Source organism: Protopterus annectens, chromosome 1.part2 (assembly GCF_019279795.1).
Source record: "Protopterus annectens isolate FY-2018-M chromosome 1.part2, PAN1.0, whole genome shotgun sequence".
Classification (NCBI taxonomy): Eukaryota; Metazoa; Chordata; order Ceratodontiformes; family Protopteridae; genus Protopterus; species Protopterus annectens.
The window spans coordinates 910,638,063-910,643,062 of record NC_056727.1 but is presented as its reverse complement, the minus strand read 5'-3'; the positions used below and the strand labels follow the sequence as shown (position 1 = coordinate 910,643,062).

Sequence of the window (5,000 nt, the reverse complement as noted above, 5' to 3'; positions counted from 1 at the left end):
TCCTCTCAGACCCAGGTGTGCAGAACTCAATGACTACATTGAAAATAGAATGGCGAGAAATCAGCGTGGAAACTTTGTGAAGCCTAGCCTGCAAGATGTCGTGACTTGGGTGAAGAATTCATGGGATAAAGTCACTGACAGCTGTATTGCCAATGCACTACAAGCAGGCTAAATGGACAAGCAGCACTCATTTAAGGAGAAATCTATTGCTAGACATGACAGATTGGGGCCAATGGTTCTACAGGAAATGGAGTTGCAAGAAATTCAGGCCAGAATTCGGGGGTTGAAGACTTATGACAATGTTCCAGAAGCAGATGACATGACTGTATTTGAATAACTTTTCTGTTATCAGGGCAACAGAATGGATTGCTTTTGCTTTCAGCTGCCAGCATGCTCTTGTCATTTTTTTGACTTTAGTGTATTAAGGTAACGTTTCATTATCAAGGGGTAATTACAAAGTTAGGTCACTAGTTCCCAGACTTCATTTTTATGACTTTCCATCATTCTTCTCTTACAGTTTGGGTAAGGAATAAAGAAAGTATCACCACTCAAAAAGTGGCAGTTATTCACCTGTACCAAATAAAAGTGTCAAAAGTACCTGGCCACTTTCTGCCTTTCTCTCCCTTCCGAACTTCCATCCAGGAGGGGGCCGAGGTCCGAACTCCCTCACCCAGGTGGTAGCTCTCCCAGCTCAGCCATTTTACACATCTCCCTCCCTTAAGGACTTCCATCGGGAGGGACCCCCTCATGGCTTCCATTTCATCCCAGGCGGGGGAGCTCTTTTCTCATGTTACATAACTCCTGGAGGCTGCCAAATCATAATGTGTCAATCGTGCTCTCGGAGCCTCTCAGGGGAGCTTCACACCAATCCTTCCCAGCCTCGTGTATCTCTGCTGGGCCACGAGGCCTCAGCCAGACCCTCATCAAGACTTTTATGTGCCCCTGCTCTCCCATTCAGAGCACCGCTGGGGACTTTGCGATTTTTCAGGTACGCTGTTGGGTACCAGGAGAGGTCAGACGCCTACACCCTGCCTGGCAGGAGCTCTCCAGGCCCCGCATATGCCCACTGCTCACTCCCTTAAGGACTTCCATCATGGTGGCTCCGCCTGACCCCGCACATCCAGGAAGCAGCTCTCCGGGCCCTGCAGCACTCCACCCGGCTCTCCCTTGAGGACTTCCATTGTTGGGGCCTTTGCCTGACCCTGCTCACCCAGGCCAAGCTCTCTGGACCCTGCAGCCATCTGCCAACCGCTCCCTTAAGGACTTACATACAGGAGGGGGGCATGGTCTGAACCTTCTCACCCAGGCAGAAGCACTTCCTGCCCAGCCACTTTCTGCCTCTCTCCCCCTTCCGATCTTCCATCCTGGAGGGGGCCATGGTCTGGAGCCTCTCACCCATGCAGCAGCTCTCCCAGCCTGGCCATTTTCCACCTCTCTCTCCCTTAACGGCTTCCATCGAGAGGGATCCCTTCATGGCTTCCAGTTCTACACAGGTGGGAGAGCTCTTTTCCCAGGTTACATAACTCCTGGAGGCTGCCAAATTGTAATGTGTCAACTGTACCCTCTGAGCCTCCCAGGGGAGCTTCCCACCTATCCTTCACAGCCTTGTGGAACTCTGCTGGGCTGCAAGGCCTCAGCCAGACCCTCATCCAGATTTCTGTGATGCTGGTTCTCCTCTTTGCCCTCCAACTAGGGCTTTCAGACTCATACAGGTAATGGCCCCAGGTCCCGGCATCTCGACCCATTTCACCTTGTGCCTCTGTCTCTCTCCTCAGTGGCACCAGATGCCGATGAACCAAAATGCTCTCATCCAAAAAAAGGAAGCCAATCTGGTGGTCCCCTGCCATAAACAAACTTTACAACAAAAGGAAGAAACTTTTGCAGAAAAGAGGAAAATCCCAGGATGCAAAAAACTCCCTTACTAGCCTCAGTAAGAAACTGAGATGCCTCATAAAATCCTCCAAAGCTAGTTACGAAAATAAAATTGCCAAAGATTCCAAAGACAACCACAAAGCATTCTATAACTATGTCAAGAATCTAAATGGCAATGCTCAGATCTGCTCTGAGCTAAAACAGAATGGCATTAAATATACTGACCCAAAAGATATTGCCAATATCCTGGCAGATCGATTCAGTGCCAACTTCACCCCTCTCTCACCCCCTAAATGGCCCATCTCAATACCGGAAGATTGCCAAATTCCAGTAATAACGCACACAGGTACAAACGCACTCTAAAGCCAAGAATACAGCATCCATGGGACCAGATGACATCCCGGCTGTGTACTACATGAACTACAATATGAACTGGCACCTCACCTAAGTGTCATGTTTAATCATAGCCTCACCTCAGGTTTCATGCCCACTGAGTGGCAGAGCTACAGTTATCCCAATGGGGATCCACCTTGGATCCCCCCATCAGTCTGTATCTGCAAGGCCATGGAGCGTATCATGGAACGATAAACAAAGACATTGGCAACCTTCAAACACTGGACCCCACACAGTTTGGGTTTGTGAAGGGCCGATCTTGTCTCCTGAACCTGATTGACTTCTTCTAATCAGTCTCCAGAGCCATGGATAAGGGTAAAGTGGTCCACACAGCCTATATAGACGCCTTTGACTCCATCCCCACTCTGGAATCATAGATAAACTTACTAAGTTGGGCATTAATCCCTATGTCACCCAATGGGTTGCTAAATGGCTTACTGATAGAACCCACACTGTAAAAGTACAAATCCAGCTCCAGACAAGTGACAAGTGGAGTACCTCAGGGTTCAGTCCTCTTGTTTGGCATCTACTTCTGAAGTACAGGTCAACACTAAGGGACTTAACAAAGTTTGCAGATGACTGCAAACTGGGAGCCATTATTGAATCCCCAAATGATGTGGATACTCTACAAAAGGGCCTTACAGAAACAGATGCTTGGTGCCAGAGCCATGGGCTCAAGCTCAATGCCAAGAAATGTATTGTTATCCCCTTTGGGAAAAAACATGTATCCATTACCATATAGGTGGCAGTACACTAAACACAGAAAGTGTGATAAGAGACTTAGGGACACAGGTGGACAGTGGTCTCACCTTCAATAACCACATCGCCACAACAGTCAGGAAATACTTCTATGTGGCACACCTCATCACGAAGGGCTTTTCATCCAGAAAGAAGGAGGTCATTGTCCCACTGTACTCATCCCTCATTAGACCCATTATAGAATACAATGCCCCATTTGGTATGTACCTCTCAAGATATCTGCAACAACTGGAAAGGCCTCAGAAATACCTCACTAAAAGAATCACAGGCCTAAAGCAGATGCCCTGCACTGACCGCCTTAAAAAACTCCAGCTATACTCTGTCGTCTACTCAGAGGCGATCTCTGCTTAACATACAAGGCCATGTCAAACCCAGAGCTGTTGGACATGCTACACTTAAAGAAATCCCAATCCCTCAGAGCTACACGCTCCAGGGATCTAAACCTTGTCATCACAATAAACAAAACATGCTGGAGGGATAGGTTCCTGACCCAGAGACTCCCCAGACTCTGGAATAGATTGCCCATACATGTCAAGCAGAGTGCCTCTTTGGACCTCTTCAAGAGGAACCTTGACAATTGGATGGGAGAAAGGAAATTCACCCCAGGGATCACGTCAGTCACCCTGCTAGACAGGGGTCCAGGAAAGTAAATAATGTGGGAAGAAATAGCCAGGGAATTGTTATAGCTAGGCTTGTATAGGCCCTAGGGCTGATAGCCTAGTACCAACCTATGAACCTATGAACCTTAACTTCAAGCCTTCTGGCATGGGCCCCCTTGCCTCCTGAGTGGTGCAGTTCACAAGGTGGCATTCCTGCAGTGCTGGGTGAAGGACCAGAGGCTGACCTGTTGCCTGCAGATGGTCCCGGGTACAAGACACCACGACGGCTGTATCTCCACATACCTGGGTCTGAGAGGACAGGATTGCAGACCTGGCTCCCCGGGGTGGCCCTCTGCATGCCCACACTGTTGGATGACTCTCCCAGCCAGACCTGGGTGCGAGACACCATTGTGGCCCTATCTCCTCTCCTCTCCCCGGGCACCGGGAGGATGGGATCCCAGATCTGGCTGCCCTAGATGGACCTCTGCCCTCTCCCAGGAGCCATGCACCACTGCCAGGTTGCCCCTTCAGGGATGACCCTTAAGCTCAAGTATCCAATCCTCAGCTCCCTCTGTGCCAGCACAGGTTATGGCTATCTGGATGGAGGCCCAGGAGGGGCAGAGCACGAGGCACAACTGGAGACCTCCTGCCACATGGGAGGCCTTGCTGCTGGGGTGCTTCCCACCCACACTCCCTCTTTCACTCGGCCGGACCGCACACCCACCGCCAATGAGCAAAGTCCCTCTGACGATCTGGATGGAGGGGAGGAGGTGGGGCAGCACGCAGGGTGGGCTGGACAAGGACAGGTCCCCCCTCACTACCAGTGTGCAGAGCCCATCCCCCCGCCTGCGACAAAAGCGTGGCTCGAGGGCTGACTTTCAATAGATCGCAACTTTTTGCTGTTCTGCTATGTACAAAATCCTGACCCAGAATTAGGTCAACTACAAATGATTTAGCACCCGGTTCCCCACGAATGTGCAATGCACTGCTGGAGAGAGGTGGCCCCCTTCCATCTGCTCTCCAACTCAGTGACAAATGGCACTCCTTGCCGGCCTTGTGGCCGGCTATGCCTGGCCAACTGGAGATCCACAGGACTGTGGTATTGTTATGTTTAGGCAGGATTTTGACTTAGAGGAGTTTAGTCATAATCTCACAGATGGTAGCTTTGCACCATTGGCTTCTCAGCCAAACACATACACTAAATGTTTGAAGCTGAGGTTCCTCTCGTACTGAGCAGGATTACTACTGCAACAGCACATCATCAGTAGGGTAAAACTAATCTTTCTCATGATGGTCTTAACCCAGTTCACATTTCCTATTACTGGGTGAACAATCCAACGCTTGGTGAATTCTGATTCGCAATGATAGGAAGAGCTG

General features: G+C 49.9%; 1 non-coding gene across 1 annotated transcript in view; it reads right to left on the bottom strand.

Moving 5' to 3' along the window:
- Positions 1–4,474: 4,474 nt before the first annotated feature.
- LOC122792604 overlaps positions 4,475–5,000 on the bottom strand; it is a 3,707-nt gene continuing 3,181 nt past the window's right edge. The window contains exon 1 of the ribosomal RNA XR_006363408.1: positions 4,475–5,000. This exon is cut by the window's right edge and continues 3,181 nt beyond it. This is a non-coding gene — a ribosomal RNA (28S ribosomal RNA).